At 57.1% G+C, this 20,605-nt stretch overlaps 1 long non-coding RNA gene and 1 other non-coding gene across 2 annotated transcripts; both read right to left on the reverse strand.

Annotated features, from left to right (window-relative positions):
* Positions 1-3,170: 3,170 nt before the first annotated feature.
* On the reverse strand, positions 3,171-3,244 carry TRNAT-UGU (transfer RNA threonine (anticodon UGU)). Its single transcript has one exon. It is a non-coding gene; the product is annotated as a tRNA-Thr (tRNA).
* A 15,174-nt stretch (positions 3,245-18,418) lies between these two features.
* LOC132243908 (uncharacterized) lies at positions 18,419-19,124 on the reverse strand. The gene is made up of 3 exons (XR_009455479.1): positions 19,061-19,124; positions 18,665-18,717; positions 18,419-18,475 (listed from the first exon to the last, which is right to left on the reverse strand). It is a non-coding gene; the product is annotated as an uncharacterized LOC132243908 (long non-coding RNA).
* Positions 19,125-20,605: the final 1,481 nt, after the last annotated feature.

Here is a 20,605-nt window from a genome sequence, read left to right on the forward strand (position 1 = left end):
TGTAACAGGGGACTGTAAGGGGTTGCAGTGGAAAGGACTGTGACGTGAAGGACAAGACGATTTGTGGGCAAAGGGGAAAGGGGCCAGAGGGAAGAGCTGCTTCCCGAGGGTCCCGGGCTGAGGAGGGTCAGGCCTCTCCTTGTGGGACTGCTCCAGGGAAAGGAGAGGCCAGGTTCAAAGCTTGGCCAGTTAGAGGAAGGGCATCCCTCATTGCCTGAGAAGGCAGGGAGGAGGAGAAGACAGAGCCTCTTTTTGAGAGACTGCAACCTCTCGGAGGTAACGGGCACTAGACCCAGGGCCTGTGCACCACCCAGCCTTAGATCGGGGTCGTGCGTGTATAGGTGCCCAGGGACCATGGGAAGTTAGTCAGGCAGCCCCTGTCATGGGTGGCCACTGCACAAGCCCTCCATCCCCACTCCCTCCACGGGGCAGGTGGCCCGCTTGGCTCTTGTTGCAGGCAGCCTGCCTTCCTGATCCCCTCCCCAGGCCAGGCCAGGGCTGGCCCTTGGTAGCACCTGCCAGGCTTGCCCTCGACCAACTCCTTCCCTTCTCCTCTGCACGCCAAGCACTTTGCTCCCATGGAGGCAGGCTCATGCCGCCTGGGGTCAGAGGGACTAGGGCTCCCACTCATCTGGGACACCGAGCCGGTGATGCCCCTGTTCTCTCCCCGGTATGTCTCATCAGAAAGCTGGATGGGGCATTACCCCCGCTGTGCCCCAAGCGTGCCCCTACTGAGACTTCCCAGGTCATGCCACATGGAGCTGTTTGAGCACACCGAGGGGTGCCCAACCCCTATGCCCTCCTGCAATGGTGCCCCGGGCGCACATGAGAACCTGTTGCAGGGCTCTGCACTTCAGTGGTGCCCCGGGCAATCCCACACTTCCCCGCCGTGTGCGTCGCTGCCTGGAGGGCTGCTTCTGCCTGTGATACGAGGCCCTGACCCCGCAGCGGAGGTGGAGATCACCGGTGCCATCAGTGAGTTTCTCTGCACGTGACAGCAGGGGACAGCGAGGCCAGGCAGGGAGAGAAGAAGAGGGGAGGGCGAGGAGAGGAGAGGATGGGAAGGGGGCCTGTGTGGGGCCCCTAGAGCCAGGCCTGCAGCCAGGTGTGGGCCTGTGAGGTGGCATGGGCACTGGTGGCCACAGTGCCCCCCACCCCTCACAGCCATCCTCCATGCGATGGGCTTACCAGCTGGGCATGGCAGGTGGTCCTGGCAGGTGGCCTTGGCGCTTGGTGGCGGGGAGGCGGTCTGGCTGCTTGCGGGGTGCTGGATGGCAGAGGCCCACCGCCTGCCACACGGCCACTGACCCCCTCCAGGAAGGAGCTGGAGCTGGAGCTGGCTATGGGCGGTGTCCTCCCTGGCCTGTCCTCTGTGCTCTGGCTGTGGGGAAGATGTCAACCCGGGCACCAGCACTGGATGAGGAAGCCAGGGGCAGGGAGGACACGGGACACGGGTGCTGCCGGCCTGAGGGCTCTTGTCTGGGTCTTCTCTGCAGGTCTGGTCTGGTGCGGGGGCTTTGGCAGACCTCCAGTGCTTGAATAGATATGCTGCCCATGGCCTGGGTCCCTGCGAGTGAGGATGCTGGGTGGCTCCTGCATGCAGGGCATGGTCCTGCGAGCTACTCTGGACCATCTCTTGTGCTCAGTGACCACCATTCACGGCAGCCACGCAGCCTTCACTGCTCAGAGAAGAGCATTGGCCCTCTTGCCCTGGCAGAACTGCCGCTGCACCTCGGCATTGCCCCAAATCACCAGAAGGTCTGTGGTCTCTTCTGCTGCCCAGTTGGGGCCAAGGACCGAGCGTCTCAGGGGCAGGGAAGCTGTCATGTCCACAGGGTCCCTCTGCCAGGGACTTCAGGCAGATGCCCCACGAGGTCCCCACAGCAAGGCCAGGGGCTGGCTCCCGTGCTGGAGCCAGAACATACCCGCACCACAGGGGCACAATGCCCAGGGGCCAGGGAGCAAGCGGCAGAGCCTCCTTGCTCCAGCCGGGCCTGTGCAGCACTGCTGCTGCCCAGACAGGCCCACCAAGGAAACCCCCACGAGCTGGAGGCAGGCAGAAGCTGGCCCCAGGGAGCTACAGCCCGGCAGGGGTGGCAGAGAAGCCGTCCTTGCCCCCTGTTTGGAGGGAGTCTCAGCCAGGGTGCTCTAGCGAGCATTAAATCTAGTACCTGCTGGTGACTGTACATGAGCCAGGAGGCTGCTCACACGCGCTGTGATTACAGCCAGCCGCCGCGTCTCATGTAGCAGTGTCCCCGTGCTTCAAAATGGTGGCAGGGGCACTACAACTAAAGCTTGTTTGACGTATTGAAGTGTGGGGATGCTGATATATGAGACACTCCAGGTGCTTGAATTTGGGTGGCTTTTGGATCCCCTTTAATTAAAGCACCTTCCCCCGCACCCTAGAGCATGTATAAAAACTCTCTCTATCTTCAGGTATTAGAAAAATGCACATTTCACTAATCAAACGTGCATTAGCCTAGTGCATGGTTTTACGGCCGTGCTTTAATGCACATCAGATGAATGTAATGCTCATTAAAGCATCTCATGTAGAAGTACCCAGAGGGTCCAAAGGAGTTGCCCAGGCACCAGCAAGACTCAGCCTCTCGTTCAGTTTCTCTCTCTCTCGGCCCATTTCTAGATGATTTTTCTCCTCGGTGGTTTCCTACCCATCCTTGATCTGTGACCCATTAAATGCATTTGGAAAGTCCAAATCAAAAACCCTATTTCAGAAAGGATGCCCTGTAATCTGGATTGTGGCACTCGGCGCGGCTCCTGGGATCTAGTTTCCTTTCACTTGGGCCTGGCCCAGACAACCAAAGAGGACCTTTAAAACACGAGATGGTCACTTGACAAGAAGAACAGCATTCAGAAACATGCATTTCCTATGATGAATAGGGGTTTATATTGCACAGGCCTGCAGTTGCACATAGAAACAGGGAAGAGATCTCATTTTTTCTGATTTTGCCCCACTCTAAACACTGCACATATCCTGCAGGAAAACCCATTTCTTGTTCATTAGAGACAGGTTTAGATGCTGTAGCAAGAAGAGGGGTCTACCAAAGTCCCACGAAGTGGGAAGAAGGAGCCAGGAAGCTACATATTGACACCAGGACCAATCCTGCTCCAAAGGTAGGAAATTGGGGCTTTGCAATGAGCTATGAAGAGATAGGCACTGCTGGGATTTGAACCCAGGCTCCCCTGTTTACAAGACAGGTGCTTTAACCAACTAAGCCACAGTGCCCATAGGATTAAGGGTTGCGCCCCCCTCCACATCTCACCCCAGTGAAGAGCTGGCAGTTGCACACCCGCTCCCAGCAGGTCCCAGCCGTCTCCTTTGTATCATTGGTTCCCTCCGCACAGACCGCTGCCCAAGATGCACGTTCCTGAATCCAATGTCCAAGGCCCGGGCAGAGTCCGCAGGAGTCCACGCGTGCTCCTGGTGTCATCCTCACGTCTGGTGCAAATGCCAGGGTGGCACTATTCAGTGACTTGATGAGAGACCAAGCGCTCGCTCCAACTTCACAGTAGCTCCAACTTCACAGGAGCGTGTCATCATCACAAAAGGCACCAGTAGCGTCCGCGCATAATTTGATAGTTTGATAAAATGATATGCCTGGTTCAGCAATAAAGGTTCAATCTGGTCATTGAGGCAGCTGCGTGGGTTAATCCTCGCTCAAGCAAGCCACTGCAGGCAGCGTGGAGGCTGCAGGAGGCAGTGGCTGCAGCAAAGCAGAGCCCGGCTCCCCCCACAACTGCTGCCTACCTGCTGGGGGCTCGGCTGGGGGTGAAGCCAGCTCCCCGCTGCTGGGCGTATTCCCGGGGGGCAAGAGGGACCCACACCTCTCAGATCTGTGTGAAACGGGGGTGGGCGCACTGTGGACCTGGGTGTTGGGTTGTGCCCCTGGCTGCAGCTGCGCGGGCAGGGAGTGCATCGCCAGGGCAGCGTGGAGCACGTGATGGCAAGGAGCTTCCCCGTGCTTGGTGGCTGCAGAGGCCCCGGGAGAGGGCAGCAGGAAAGGAGCCTGAACCCGCAGCAGGCAGCTGGCAGCACCCCTGCCCCCTGAGGCCGCACATTGTGGCTCCGAGCCCCACGCACTGCTCGGCTGGGCAGCAGCCCCAGCCCTGCCCAGCTCCCTGCCTCCCTCCCCAGAGGGGCTTCAATCCCTGCCCCCAATTTACCTGCAGAGCTGCTCTCCACGCTGCCCGGGCCATGTGCATGTACATGCACCTAGTGCCCCTGCCTGACCGCCCTCCTCCTGGTCCCCCACCACAACCCTCTTGCGGGCCTGAAGTCTGTCAGCCTGCAGAGAGCTCTTTGCAAACATGCACGATCCATGGGTTTCTCCATTAAAATGAGAAATCCGTGTTTTCCTCAGGTACAGGGGGGAAAATCTGTGTTTTACTCCCTTTTCGGTGGGAAATGCAAAACCCCGATCCCGATACTCACCTGCTGGAGGTGCCCCAACTGCAAGCCTCTCCCCATGGGATGTGCTGCAGAGCTGCAGGACCGGGAGCAGGTGCTTCCTCAGCCTGACTCCAGAAGCCAGGACACTGCTGGCAGCTCCGTGTTGCCCGGGAGGTGTCACACAGACGTTTTCCCTCGAGTCCAGGGGCTGCCCGGGCCCTGGCCGGGACCTCTCCTGCTGCTGCCTCCTTGGAGACCGTCCGGAAGCCCGAGGCTGGGTGGATTCAACGTCCCTGGCAGCAGGTCCCGGGCACTGCGAGAGCCGGCGAAGGGCTCCCTGCTCCGAGCCCCGCTTCCCACACACGGGGCCTGCAATGCCGCTCGCTTTGCCGTGCCACAACGAGAAAGGCTGGCTCTGAGCTGGGCGCGGGGGAGCAAGCTCCTGCCCCTGCTGCAGGCTCCCAGCCACAGGGCACCTCAGCAATGCAAGCAGCTGCCCAGGACGTGGGTGGAGCAGCAGGGTGTGCAGGGGCCAGTGTCCTCCTCCCGGCACCAGCGGCCCAGACAGACCCTGAGAGCATCGACGTGGAGGCGAAGGGGCTGGGAGAACATGCGTGCACACCCTGCTCCACGCAGAGAAGAACTGGTTTCTTCCGCCCTCCCAGAGCACTCACAGTATCCCTCTATGCAGTGGTTCTCAGCCGGGGGACAGGGCACACTGAGGTGCCTTGACATCCTTGCAAGGATGCTGCAGTGTAACCTGCAGTGTCAGAACTGCTGGGTGTGCAAACACGATCCACAATTGAAACCCCGGCATTTCACATGGGAACCCAGAGTGCCAAAAACACTGGGACCCGTCACGCTCTTTCTGACTTCTCTGCAACAGGAGAATTGCTCCAGTATTTTGTCTGTATTCCAAAAACGAGTGAAAAGAAAGAGCTGGCATTTGTGAGGGTGTCTGTGAGTCCAGCAAGGGCTGAGTGGAGCCCAACGAGAAGCGCCTTGAGGCTCAGGAGTTCAGAAGTGCTGATCTAGGAGCTTCCCAAACAAGAGATTTTCTTGTTATTATAAAATGTTTCTGCACATTATCTTCATTATGTATGCGGGATGTTTAGGGGCTGTGAGATTAATCAAAACATCCATTAATTCTTTGTGTCTTATTCAATGCTCCTTGAACTATGTCCAGAAGGTAAAAAGTCTGTCTGACGCCTTGTGTCTAACAGGAAGGGGCCAGCAGTGTCCTGGCTTCTGCAGCCAGGCTGAGGAAGGCACCCTGCTGTCCCGCCACACAGTTCTCTAGTACATGGCATGGGGAGCAGGCCTGCACTTCGGGTGCCTCCAGCAGGAGATTATAATTCACTCTGCACAATCATGCAGCTCCTGCTCTTGTCACTGGGCAGGACTCAGACACCTCCAGAGCGGGATCCTTGGTTACCCAGGATGTGCCAGGCTCTCCATTCACTTCAGCGGGGAGTTCTAGCCTGCGCTAAGACCCCCCGTGCTAAGTTCTAGCCAGCGCTAAGACATGCGGGGCATCCCATGTCTGTGCAGGGGACTGCAGAAAGGGGAGGAAAGTCCACCCCGCTCCAAGGTGGTGAGCACGGCCCTGATGCTCTCACACCCGCTCCACGGGGTTGGAAACATCCCCAGGTACAGGAGCTCCCAGCCCTCCCAGCTCAGCCAGCGCTGCCCGGCCGGAGCGGGCAGGGAGCCCAAAGCTGCGGCGCTGACGGGCACCCACAGGTCCCAGGGAAGGGGTCCCTGCCCTCCTCTGCTGGGCACTCCCCAATCCCAGCCCCGGGTTTAATCCCAGCAGCTGCCTGGTCTCCCGGGGGCTTCAGCCCTGAGCCAGGCACGTGGAGCCAGAGGTCAGGGGCCGGAGCAGGGAGCTGTGTCCAAACCAGCTTCCTGCTGGTCATTCCCCCTGAGCCCAGGGCTTCCCTGCCCATGATCCCCAAGTGATCAGGAGGCTGGCGGCATGGGGGCATCCCCGGGGACACCAGCCTGTCTCCTGGAGAGCAGGAGGTTCAGGGGCAGACGGGTGCACAGGGGTGCCTTGAAGCCCAGCTGATGACTGCTCCTGCTCAGTGCCACGAGGGACAGGCTGAGGCAGGTGCTGAGCAGGAGGACCACCAAGGTGGGCTTCATGCCAGCAGATCACAGCGGGGGCCTGGGCAGGAACATCTGGGCCCCCCCGGCCATGAAGAGGAGGGGCCCATCAAGGCGAGGACGTGGCTGTGCCCTGTGTGCTGGCGTAAAAAAACAGCACTTGCCAGCACCAAAGAAGAGCATTTGCAGCAGCCCACCACCTCCAGGTGCAAGTGGAGGTGGCCCTGGGTGCGCCTGGGCAGGCGGGAGCCCGGAGGAGAGGAGCGCCGGGCACAAGAGCCGTGCAGCCTCCCGCCCAGGGCATGGAGCAGCCTGGAGCCCGGCCCTGCAGCCCCCCGGCAGGAGGCAGCCCCCTGCAGAGACGTGGAGGAGGGCCCAGCCTCCCTGGGGCTGGAGCGGAGCCCGTCCTGCACCAGCCCCAGCCCCAGCCTGAGCTGCAGCTCCTCCTCCGCGGACCCACACGGCTCCCTGGGGTCTGCGACCCCCCCGGCCCCTGGCGCCAGCCGCACTGGTGAGGAGCCGCGCTGGGGCCACCCAGTCTTAGGGCCATTCACCCCAGGGGGCAAGGCAGACCCTGCGCAGGGCTGGGCAGCAGCATCCTGGCCAAGGCGAGGGGGCTGAGCCGCACGACCTCCCGGTCCCCGTGCGTGGGGTGGCCTTGGTGGGGGTGGGTGATGGGGGAGGCAGGGTCACTTGTGGGGGCACAGGGACCTCCCAGGGCAGGGGGGCAGTCCAGTGTGCTCACAGCCATGGGGGCCGTGAGGTTGCGGGGGCGGAGGAGCGGGATGGAGAGGGGCCTGGGAGATTTCTGCAGTCGGGCGGCCCTTGGCTGGCGAGGGGAGCACGGCCCCATCTCTGTCCCCCACACTGCACCTGTCTTCCCCTCGGGGGCAAAGGACTCACCCCCCACTTTCCTTCCTGCTGCAGTGAGTCCCAGTCCGGCCACAGAGAAGATGCAGGACGAGGAAGACCAGGAGAGGGAAGAACAGGGGACACCGGAGGAAGCTGTGCTCAGTGTCACCCAGCGCCTCCAGGACCGCGGGAAGGTAGGAAACCCGTTCAGTCCTCTGTTCCCTCCCCAGGGGAGCCCATCCCGCTGACCCGGTGCTGACTAGGGGAGATGCTTGCCCGCGGGCAGTGCTAGGGGAGGGTGTGTTTGTGAAGCCCCACCTGGGTCCCCTCCCGCCACAGACACTGCCCTGCTCCTCCCTGCGCCTGCCCAGGAGGAGACTCATGGCAGCACCCTGGGGGTCCCAAGAGGCCTGAGTCCCACAGCGGGTTTGGGGGGGACAGGGAGGTCCCTGGCTCAGAGCCTCCCTTTACCCCGGTCCCGCTCCTGGTAGATGCAGCGCAGGAGGGACGGGCAGCACCTGCTGCAGGAGCTCCTCACCCTGCAGGCAGCCGTGCAGCAGAGGGGACACGAGGCTGTGGAGCTGCAGGGGTGGAAAGCGTCTGTGCCAGAGAAGATCGTGGTGAGTAGGAGGAAGCACGGGATGGTGCGAGGAGAGGAGAAGAGAGGGGAAACGGTTTCTTGAGTCCAGGGTGGAGGGGAGAGATGGAGCTGGACCGGGGAGAGAAGGGCAGGCGCACCCGTCCCTGACATGAAGTGTCATTCTTGTAGCAAGATGCTGCCTTGTGTCACATCCCTCCACCCGTTCATCCGTCATGCTTCATCAGGGACCTGCGTTGGGACCGGCTGAATGGGAGAAGAGATCTGCAGGCATCTAAAGTCACGTCCTGAGGAAGAGACAAGCATAGGCCGTCTCTGGAGCCTAAGCATCATTTCTGAGCAAAATCCGGCTCCTTATTGCACTGTCCCAGAGGTCTTTTGTGTCGGGAATGGAGAGATCTTGGCTAAAGCAAAAGTGTTGCTTTCACTGAGACACTCCTGGCTTGAAAAACCTGGACTGTCTCAGCACATAACATGACTTAAATATTGGGATCTTGTCCCAGCTTCAAGGTTTGTCTCAGGAAAAGACATACAGTCATACTGTGGCTGCCCCATAGGACATGTCACTGGGGCTGCACTGTCCTACTTGCGGTTGCCATTATTTCAGTGACTCCTGGGCCCTTCCCAGGGTCTCCTTGGAGTCCACTCTTTTCTACCATGTGGGTGAAAGGAAGGCCAAGCCATAGGGATGTTACAAGTGTCTGAAGGGAAGAAGGACAAGTTCTGCGCTAGGGACTGCGACCGCGTGAGACGTCCCAGTCCCTCAGCTGAACAGTGTGCTACTCCGGGTAAAATCGCCCTGCTCGGAAGCTCTGACTGGTGGGTCTGTAATATGCTGGGAGTTCAGCATCGACCCTCTGGACACTCCTGCTTTGAACTACACTTATTTATTAATATAACCCTCTGAAATCACATCCATGTGGATCTTAACCTTTGCCCTCGGTACATGTGTGCAGAGTTTATACATGCTTTGCTCTCACTTGACCCGTCCAGCCCTGCGGGGGGGGAGGAACCAAGAAAGCCTCCGGCTCCTCGTGGCAGAAAGAGGGCGTCCCCAGTGCTGCAAAACTGCCACCAGCAAGGGGCCCCTGCAGTGGAGGACAGGAGGGCTTTGGCCTGAAAGGGGCAGTGCACGGAAAACAATAAGACACAACAGGCAGACATTACGCTTGAACCAGAATAAGTGATCAGAAACTGGTCTGTACGAATTACAGAAGAAAAGTTTGGCATCGTTGTTTAAAACGGAGGAAACTGGTCTAAGATTTGCGCCCACTGGCAAGGGCGGAGGTGTGCTCTTCTTGCTACCAATCTAAGTTACACCGCTTAGAGAAAAAAGGATAACTTAGATCAAATTCATCTCAGCCTTTTTGAGTGTCTCTACTCGCCAGGGTCACCAGACCGGGAGCCTCCGTTGTCCGTTCAGATGCTGCGGGATCCCTTGATTTATACCATGATGTTACATAGGTCTCACCTAGCACTTCCCACCAGCACATCCCAAAGGGCTGTCACAGCAGAGGCTGGGGCTGCTATCGCCCTACTCCACATGTAGAGGAAGGCACAGCGAGGTCACAACTGTTGAGCTGAGCACAGCATTCCCCAATCCACATCCAGGGCTTTAGTCCCGGGCCCATGCTGCAAACTGTTGAGCAAGCCGGCTCTGTCTGAGGTTCAGGACCCCACTGGGGCTTCACGTCGCCCAGCTGAGCAGTGCTGCAGGCCCACAGCCAAACACCAGCTTGCTTGGCCTGGCTGGGGGTGTGCAGAGGGGTCCTGACTGGGCCTGGGCTGAGCCCGCATGCTGCCACAGCAACTGACTTGGTGCAGCTCTGCGGGGGTCAAAGAGCTGGTGTTTCATCTGACCCCTCCCCAGGGCCAGGAAAATCAGCAGGCTCTGTATGATGCCCAGGCTGAACAGTCGGATGTGACGCAGGAGGCAAACCTGAGGCCCGCTTGCCGCATGCTCCTTGCAGAACAGGTGGTCAGAGATGGGTGGGTCATGGGTCTTCTTGGGAGAGGGACAATCACGCTAGGGTGAGAGCAGAGCTGGCCCTGACCCTGCTAATAGAGGAGGAGGCCAGCTTGACCCACAAACAACCTGGACAGCCCTCAGTTTACATCAGGGAGGACACGGGTCTCCGCTCCGTGCGCCATGGGCAGGTGGCCGTGCCCAAGACTGAGCTACAAGTCCGTGTCTCCCATTTCTCCCTCCTGCTTGTTCCAAAAAAGACAAGAGTGTCCTGGGCTGCATTAACAGGAGTGTCATGTGTCCATCAAGGGAAATGACTCTTCCCCTCTATTCAGCGCTGGGGAGGCCTCACCAGGGACTTTCTGACCATGAAGGGCCAGACATTGGAGCAGGCTGCCTAGAGGAGCGGTGGCATCTCCGTGATGGGAAACTTAGAGAAGCAGGTTGGACGGACACTTGGTTGGGATGGGTTACTCAGGGATGAGAGCGCCTGGATCAGGGGGCTGGACGAGATGACCTTGTGAGGTCCCCTCCAGTCCTCCTGTTCAATGATCCCACATCCCTGCAGACACATGCAGTCTATCAGGTCTCCCCAGTGAAGAATTTCCTATTTAACATGGATGGAAATCTCTTCCCACATGGTTTGTGCTTTTTAAATTATTGCTTGAAGTTAGAGTTTCATGAGCATTATATGAAATGCCAAATCCAACCTCAGCCCCTTCCGTGTATCCCACCCTGCGACCTGCTGTTAAGAAAGCTCCTGATGGACTCTCCTGCCTCTCCTGTTTAATCAGCATCTCCCCTCATGCTGCTCTCCTCGTGTCACCTCCACCCATCACAAGGCAGCTCCTGCCTTCTCTAGAGATGCTCCTGTCCTGGGCTGCAGACTGTCCCACCTGCTTGCTGGTCCCCAGTAAGGAGGCAGTCAGGCCCTCCCCTAGCCCTCTGCCATGTGCAGACAACACAGCCCTTCAGCAATGGCAGGTGTAGCATGGTGTCAGCTCCCCTTGTGCTCTCTGGCCTGCTCTGTCTTCTTGGACCTGGTCCTGGGGAAGACTCCAAGCAAGGTATCCTAGAGGGGACCCTGCCGCAGTGGTCAGGTGGGATGAACGGGGACCCTGATTTCTTGCCGTGACCCCAGTGACTCCAGTGCAAGAAGGAAAAGATGGCTGGATACAGCAGTGCCCTGCAGAACAGGGCCTGTGACCAGCCATGGCCTCTCCAGGGGAGTTCAAGCCCTGGCACCTCATGTGGACGTGCTCTGGTGAGATGCTCACGGCAGGACTGGTCGAGAGCAAGGAGAGGATAAGCCGGACATTTCCCAGGTCACCTTTATATCCCATGGTGACAACAGTGGGGAAGAGGGCAGGCTTGAATGCCACAAGCTGCCACATTTACTGGGATCTCTGCATGTGTCAGGCCAGGGAGCTGGACCCCAGAGGTGAAAGCTCCCACATGGACGGTACCTGCATAGAAATCCTGATGTGATCAGGCATCGGAAACCTGGCCCTGCTCCAGCCTGATGAAGGGATTAGACTCCTTTGCGAAGCAAACGGGGAGAAAACCCTCAGGGCAGATGGGAAGCAATGACTAGGGGAACGTGCAGGATGACGTGATAAACCAAACCCAAGCCCCTTCTCTTCAGTGAAGCCCTTATGTGAGCCCAGGGAAGATTTCATCAGGATTTGCAGCACCGGTATAATAAATTATCCCATTTTTCATGACATGTTACAGATTACACACCTATTTAGTGGAGTCCTTTTCTAACACACTGATGTTTAAGTTTCATATTTAAAGTTCATGTTGTTCTGTCAGTTTTGAATGGTTGAGTAATCTAAAGGCTGTCATTGTCATTGAACGAGTCATGATGTTTCTTTTTGGAGAAGCCTTGAGATTTTTAGCACGTCTCATGGACGCCTTTCTTGAAGTTCTCGCTCTTTGTTGAGTGATCAGTGGTGTCAGGAGCGTCAGGGCAGTTGGCGTGTTTGTCTGTGAAGAACTGCTGGAGATGATGTCTTTTAGCAGGGTTTCTCCAGCACTTGACATTGAACCCCTTCTTTGGTTGCTTCTTTTGCTGACAGCAGTTTGTGGCCGTGCGGACGGGCATGGTGGAGCATATCGAATGCGGATCCATCCAACAGCCTTTTGTACTGCTTGTCCTCTCCTCCTCGTCTCGTGTCCTGCCTGAGACGGTCGAGGACAGGGATTCAGCAGCACTGCAGATTGTCAGGATCTGCCCGGGCCACGATGTGAGCGCTTCTGCTACGGCCGTTGTAGCTGTTGGGGTCCTGCACTGCGCTGGTTGTAGTTGTGCCGAGGGGGACTTTGCAATGCACTAGGATACAGTCAGTTAGGAGCCAGGGTTTTGAGCGGGGGTCTTTCACAATGGCTTCCGTTTATTGCTTAGTGATTTATTCCTAAGGAATACAGCATGCGAATAACAGAACAAGCTCTAAGCATCCTATCAGCAACGGCACTGAGGGGTAAGGCGAGAGTGACCGTATCAGGTATGATACCTATGGCGAGGCATCGTCAGCAGCCTAGTGCAGGTCTTCAGTGCAATCATTTCAAATATAACTAGGACAGGACAGTCCTCGGTGATATGTGCTACAGTCTGGATTTTGCCACACTCCCACTTGGGCGCTTTAATACTATTCCAGTACCGAAGTAGGTAGTTGTTCACTCTGAACCTTGTTCAACATAGTCAAACTCTGCCTAGGTAAAAGAAAACCAGGAAGTTTAGACACGAGGTCCATGATACTGTAGCCTCTTTATCTTGAAATTGAGGAGAAGGGGTATGAGACAGAAGAGACAGCCAAGGAGCATGAGTGTATCTGCAAGTACCTGTCATACGTTTCACTGTGTCATTCAGTTGCTTTGGGATGAGTAGATCATTTTCTGCACGCTTGTTCAGGGAAAGAAATCCACGCAGCTCTGGACACAAGTGCTGTCCTTCAGGCCAGTCGGTCGCTGTTAGTGCTGTGCACCAGAGTGCGGATAGTCCAGGTTGCAGACCTCAGTACTTGACCTGGGCAGATTCAGGCAGGTGACATGACACAGGCTGTTCAAGGTGCCTTTTCTAGTGTCCCCTACACACAGATGAGAAGAGCTGATCGAAATAGGCCTGCTCAGTCATAATTGCAGCTGCCTCATTGCACACCAGTCTCAGTTCAAAGTACAAATCATCATCATCCAGTCACTGGCTCCGTACGTGCAGGTCTGTGACTGGGGAAGGTGCGTGACCAGGGGCCTCTGGTAATCACGCATGTCTGCCCCATCGCCATTATCAACGTGGGAGTTGTATTGAATCAAGGGGCCTATGCATGTCTTCTCATAAGATGGTGATGACACTGAGCTTCAGCAACCACACAGTACTTCACAGGAAGGAAACCTGAATCCCATGGCCAGAAAAACCAAAAGGACTAAAGATTTCTGTTGTGCTGCAACCTACTTCTGGCTCTGCCACCATCGTGAAGTATTCTGCTTCAATTGCTTGCTCCACCATCAAGAACTTTTCTCTGTATTTTTGGAGCACTATTAGCCTGCCAAGCCTCCTCGCAACTTTGCCAACGTGTGTAACCCTAGCAGGACAAATTGATGAAAGAGACTTTAATTGTAGAGAGAAGGGTTTTGTGACAGCCTCATGCCAGATGCAGTGGCTGATGGGCCACAGACAACTTCCACCCCTCTGGGTCACGCCAAGCCATGCCATGCCACACCTTTGTTGTTTCCACTGGGTGAAACTTCACTTGCCTGGAGGTGATCAGTGGTTCCCTGAGGAACAGGAACAGGTGTGACAGCATGCTGATGACTTGTCTGGGGCTCCTCCTTCCCTGGAGCTCACCCCTTTCCACTCGGGTCTTGTAATTAGCCCTGGTGACATCTTGGTGTCATGACGTTGTGTTTACTTCTCTGCGAGGTGTCTGGTGAGAATTCAAACCACAAGGACTCTGCTTCTGCCTTTTATGTCCAAATCACAAATAAACAGGTCATGTACATTAAATAGCTAATACTAGCCAACCAAGTAGGGCAGCGATGACTTTGCGCTGAGTGATCCCTTTCCTAGGCTTGGGTTGGCCTGGTGCAATGCAGGAGTGGCTCATACCATGCCCCTTGCTTCACTATTCACACTTGTGCATCCTCCTTGCCTAATAGCTCAGGTGTACTTGCAGCCTGCCTGGCTCATGGCCACGTTCAAAGGACATGGTTCCTGATAGCCCTAAGAAGCCCTAAAGTCATGATGGCCCCTTGGTTGGAGTGTGCAGCTCAAGAGAAAGGGACAAAAGAAGAGTCTGTGTAAACCTCGAAGGAATGGGAAACCACTTACATGCTCAGAGAGGCAAAAGCACCAACACTGGCATCCTGTGGGCCCATCCCAGATAAGGCAGGGGAGGATGGAGGGACACCTGAGTGCCGGTGTCTACCATGCAGTGGCAGATGCATCACGAACAGAAACAAAAGATGGGCATGGGGAGGGGAGGAGTTCATCTGTTCATCTGGGGGCAAAACAGCACGGGACCATCCAGGCCAGGTGAAACCTGTGGGAGAAGGGCAGAGTCAGGGCACGCGCAGGGTGGGGTGCAGGCCAGGTGAGAAGAAACTAGTGTGAGCGGGATGGGGTTGGATCTCGGCCCCTCTGCTCACACCCAGGAACAACCACGGGGTAAAGGAGAGTCTCCCCAGCCGGGAGCAGTACGTGGTTCTCACACTTGGCTCAGCGGGGATTTCTGTCCCAGCAGGCCTGACCTGGGCCAGGAGCCCTGGCAACTCACCTGCTCAGTGCTCCCCACCTTCGCCTCCTCCCCTCTGCCGCCGTGTCAGCACTGGGGGTGGGAGGCAGAGACGCTGGTCACCTCGCAGACACCCCAAACCCCCAGGCCCTGCCACTTCCACCAGCCCATGCCTTGGCCTCCCCTCTCTCTACCACTGCCTCTGTCCCAGGAACTGGCACTGGGGTCCCAGCCCTCAACCCGTCTTGCTCCCAACCCGCAAGACCTTCCCAGGACCAGGAACATAGTCCTGGCTGTCTCTAGTGGGTTATGGAATAGAGAAAATCCCACACAATTTACTGATTCCTTTTGATGCACAGGCTGGGGAATTAGTTAGCTGATTGCACGATTTCACAATGATTACACACTTAATTTATACAACACAATTTTATTTTAAAACTCTTTGCTACGTATATAACACTGCTTAGCTTTAAGAAATACCACAAACATTAAGAACGCAATAACTACATATATCAGAAACAATGCTCCGAATGCACTTCCTTCCCAAACAATGCTATAAGAATTAGTGATACAAAAACAACTACAATTACAACTAAAAGTTAAATTTGAATCAATACTATTATTTTCATAATATACTTACAATCCTAGAATTCCGAGAAGCCAAATACCAAAAAATGGTTTCATTCCTCAGTAGTACGATTTAATGGGTTGGCCTCAGCAGTGATAGGACTAAGTCCCCTTCCTTCAGTCCCTTTCAGGTGCTCCGCGGCTTCAGCGTGAACTAAAAGATTCGTGTTCATGGAGAGGTTGGTTCAGGTGATCAGTCTGATCCGGCCTACACTTGCGATTCTTCCTTCGTTGTTCTGCAAGTAGAGTCACCTCCAAATTGGGACAGTAAGTTACAGTTTTTATTGAGTGAGCTCCCGTCTTGGGCCGCTCCTACTCAAACCTGTCATTACTCCCAAATTTGGGCTCGGATCTTACTCAATAGATTCTTTTGCTTAGTAATTAGTTTCTTTTGTTGAGCATTTTAATTACTTTGGGGAACTTCCATACCACTGCAAATGACCTTTTCTTACCAATCTGGTCAAAAGGCCCTAGGGTTTGATCTCTCGGAACTCAGGATATTTGCTCTTTGTAAAAGACTTCTGAAGATAAAATTCAAATTAAGACTTTAAACAAAGTCAGGACCTTTTACACGTAGTCCAAAAAGAATGACTTAGATAAGGAGATAGATCTTATCTTCTTCCTGAAACTGGCTAATGGGCAACCATTACAAACATTCAAACTATTTCATTCAATATGACACTGGCTCCAGCCCTTCCAACCCTCACACAGATCCCACGCTCTCATGCTAGCACTAGGAAAATCATTATACCTTTCCCCCTGTCATGTCCATCTTAGACAATGATGCCCCTTGGTCTGGGTGCTTGCCTCCAACATCGTCCCCGGGCCAGCCTGGCACCCCACCTCAGCCAGGCAGAGGGCCCGGGCTGGGTGCAGGTGTCTCCATGGTGGGGGCCCTCTGCCTGGGTGCTGGCCTTTCTGGTACGGGGCAGGCTGGCCTGGGTCCCTGCGTCCAGCCCCTGGGAGGGGCATCTGCTCCTGATTGCACAAGGGTAACTGGTTAGAGATGGATGATGGACAGCATAGGATGCACTTTAATAAAGTTAAGTGCTAAGCGCTGCACCTAGGGAGAAAGAATCACCGTCACACTCACAAACTGGGAAATGACTTCCAAAGGAGCACAGCAGCAGAACGGGATTGTGGCAGGGCACAGTTTGTGCCTCCCACTTTAAGGGCTAGAAGCCAGCAGCCAGCAGGTGCCTAATTACAGCACCCATTTTTTGATTCAGGGCTGCCTATATAAGCAGGGCATTTTGCTGCTGGCAGGCCAGGCAACAGCATCGCCTGGCTGTGAAGCTTCATGGAGCACCCTGGAGGTAAGGGAGGAGCTGTAGGGGATGGCTAGGAGGCTCCTGGTCCTGGGCATGACCAAAAACTGTACCCTGCTGGGAGTGGGTGGCCTGGTGAGGCTCCCAGTGGTGTGGGAGCCCCATGAAATGCCCATTACCACCCTGGTGAAAGGGACATCGAGGCACCTTAACCTCTGGGACACCACCGGAGGTAGGGGGTCCAGGCATGGCTGCGGCCACCTGAGCCCACCCGGGAGGGAAGCTCCGTGGGCCTGAGGGAAGGGTGTGGAGATGGGAAGCCCGAGTGAAGGGGGAGAAGACCCAGAGGGCTGAGGGCCCAGTACATTTATATACACATCGTGTTGTCCCGGAAGGGGCCAGAGTAAGCTTAGACCCGGTTGAGTACTTGGCTGGCCACTACTCCGGTGAGGGTTGCAGGAGAAGCCCCACAGATGGTACGTCTGCCACCCAAGGCATGGACTAGCTAAGCCTATGGCCTTGCTCCCTCCAGGAGGGAGCAGGGCAGCATAAGTTGGTGATGCATGAAAGAGACCCTGTGAGAGAGGGTGGAGTGTGCGAGGCCCGAGTGAGAGGCGGGAAGTGTGAATGTGCAGGTGACCGAGGCCTGACAGCACGGCCTAAGCTTGCTCCAGCGCTAGGCCGGCAGCACTGTAACATCTGGATGCCATCTGCAAGGCATGGGCTGTGGTGTAGGGAAGTTACGGAGCCACAGATGGTGCCCCCTGGCATCGGGGCTGTAAATGGGCAGTCTCCTGCCTAATTAAGATCATTAATTAATTAATAACAAGGTGTGGAAGGCGAGTCAGGTGGGGGAACCCAGCACAGCGCCTACGCGGGGAGCCCTACCTTGCTGCAAGGATCTCAGAGTCATAGTCAACTCCAAGATGAACTTGAGCCGTCAGTGCGACAAAGTGAGAAGTAAAGCTAACCGCACTCTGTCATGCATTAGCAGGTGCATCCCAAACGGGTCTAGGGAGGTGATACTTCCCCTTATGCAGCATTGATAAGGGCGTAGCCGGAGAACTGCATCCAGTTTTGGGTGCCCACTTCAAGAGGGACGTGAATAACCTTGAGAGGGTCCAGAGGAGGGCCACTTGTGTGGTTAGGGGCCTGCAGCTAAGGTCCTATGAAGAGAGATTGAGGGACCTGGATGTCTTCAGCCTCTGCAAGGGAAGATGGAGAGGTGACCTGTGGCCGTCTACAAATTCATCACGGGTGAGGTGGGCAGCAAGAAATAGGAGATAGCCTATTGACCAGGGTGCCCCTTGGGATAACTAGAAACAAGCTCCACCAACTGACAGAGCAGATTTAGATTAGACATCAGGAAGAACTTCTTTACAGTAAGGATAAGTAGGCATCCCCCCAGCATCTTCGGTCTTCATACCGCCAGGAGGCAATCCCCTCCCAAGATGTGGCGCCCACACAGCATGAGGACAGGATGCAGAGGCCCAGGGATGATGTGGGACTGACACAGGGGACAGCTGCTTGGTTCAGGGCACTGGCACCCTGAGGGATGGACATCAGGGGTCATCCTGACCTGCCTGGAGGCAGAAGGGGCCCTGATCAGCTCCCAGGTCCCATCCCGCTCTGATCCCAGGCTCACAAACAAACAGTAAAAAAGCACCATACCGTTCCCCGTGTCCTCGTTGATTTGGACGGAGGCGAGTCTTGGTTTGCATGCTTGCCTCCATGACGGGCAGGGGTTTAGTCTCACACCTGACTTCAGCCCGGCAGAGGGCCCCGGTCTGGGTACTGGTGTGTTCATGCCCAGGGCCCTCTGCCTGGGTGCTGGCTTCTGCAGGGAGGGGCACCTTGATTTGCGTCCCCTTGTCCTCGTGGGACCCTGCCTCCTTTTCCTGGCGGGGGCTAATGCTCCTGGTTGCACAAAAAGGAGCTGGTCAGAAATGGGTCCTGGACTGAATCCATCCCCACCAGCACCGGAGAAGGAAGGACTCCCCTACCTGCAAACAGCACCACTTGCAACATGCCATAGCCTGGCCCAGAGCCCACCAGCTACCCAGGACAGCCCCGCACCTCACCCTGCCCTCCCTGTCCCCCACTTACCCCCTCCAGGGTGGCCAGCACTCCTCCGCCATCCCCTCCATATCCATGGGAGTCTGGTGCAAATGAAAAAGTAACATAGCAGTGAAGAGAAAATCAAGCCCGTGGGCCAAAGCTGGCATGTGGTGGAGTATGTGGGGAGGCTGGGGGGCAGCAATCCAGGGAGCAGGGGAGGTCAGTGCAGCACAGACCTGTCACCCCACCGGTCCCACTGTGCCATCCACACAGCTCACATGGTGCCCAGCGCTGCACACACAAGCCCTCCCCGCATGGAGTCAGGGCAACCCCCCCTCTCCTCCACTGCGGGGCTGGCACAGCAGGGGCCAGCCTTGCCCTGTGCACACACGGGCACACGCACGCTCCCCCTCCCCCTGGGCAGGGGCATGCAGAAGGACTCACCTCCATGGGGCTGTCGTCCTGTTGGCAGCCCTGCTCCCTCTGCGCCTTGAGGGCCAGCACCAGGAACATGTTCTGGCTCCTCAGCGCCTCCACTTGGGCCTGCACGAGAATCCCCCCAGCCCGTCAGAGCCTGCCCATGCCTGCGCCCAGCGTATCGGGCCCCGCACCCACCAGCGCTACCTCCCTGCGCACCCATCAGGTCCCTCCTCTCCCCACACGCCATGTGTCGGGACTCTGCTCCCAGCTTCAGCAGCCTCTGGGATGTCCCCCAGCCTGGCCAAGCTTGGCCTCAGCCTCTTCCCTCCCCTGCCCACAGCCCTGAGGACGCCTGCCCCATGCAAACTCACCAGGAGCTGCTCCTCCCTTTCCCATGCGCTGTGGAGACAAAAAACCATTTCTGGGCTCAGAGAGATGGATGGCGCCGTCCCAGAAAACACCCCTTCCCCAGGCAGAAACACGCACAGAAGGTGGGATGGGCCCTGGGCTTGTGCCTCGAGCCCTGTGCCGCGCAACGGGAACAGCCAGCTCCCTCCCCAGCCCCACACCTACCAGGACAGCACAGTTTCCATGTCCTGCTCTGCCTGTGCCAGCCGGACCCGAAGCGCCTCCAGCTCCAGCTGCAGCAAACGAGATGGCGCGGGTTAGAGAGACGTCATGCCATGGCCTGTCTGTCTGCACACGTAGCCACCTCTTGCCCCCACCTGTCCCTCCGGCCATGCATTCACCCGCCAACCCCCAGCCCAGCCCCAGCCTTGTCCCTCTGGTCCACTCCTCCATGCAGCCATGCCCAGCCCACTCGGTCTCCCTCACAGCCCCCAGCCTGCCTGGGTCCCGCTCACCTGCAGCGAGTTCCCCATCTCCGCAGGGTGCAGGGATGGCAGCCCCCAGAGCCCTGGGGTTGGGCAGGGCTCACAGCCCTGGGTCCCGGGGGTGCCAGGGGTTGGCTGTTACCACCCATCTCAGGTGAGCCCCCACCTCCCACTCAGGGTCCCAGGTGCCCTCCGACACTCTGGTTTGGGAAGGACTGTCCCTGGGATCAGGGATGAGCCCACGACCCCCTCCCTTATTCTTGCAGGGCCCGTGGAATCGGCAGGGAGCGAGATCCTCCCCCGGGATCTCATGCCATGCATGGAGGTGGGAGGGGCACAGGGCACCTGGGGAGAGACCCCTGACCCCCAGATCAGACCCCACACACCCCTGGTCAGGGCAGAGACTCACGGCAGCGGGAGGGTCCGGCCACATCTCGGCCCTGGCAGAGCTGCCCCGCACAGCTGGGAGGGTCTCCCCCACCCCTCCACTTCCCCCCGGCACTGCTCCTGGTCCTGGGGGGGACAAGGGGCACCGCGTCAGCTGCACCCACTCTGCTGACAGAATGGGTGGGTGCCAGGGCACGAAGGGATGAGAGGCAGTAAGGCTGGGGAGGGGTCTCCTGGCCCAAACAGGCATCTGGAGGGTGGAAGAAAGTGCTGTGGGGCTGGAGGGGCTGGATCAGCTCGATCCCTGGGAATGGAGACCGAGGAGGGAGAGGGGGTGCCCCCATGCAGA

The sequence above is a fragment of the Alligator mississippiensis genome, chromosome 11 (genome assembly GCF_030867095.1).
Source record: "Alligator mississippiensis isolate rAllMis1 chromosome 11, rAllMis1, whole genome shotgun sequence".
Lineage (NCBI taxonomy): Eukaryota > Metazoa > Chordata > Crocodylia > Alligatoridae > Alligator > Alligator mississippiensis.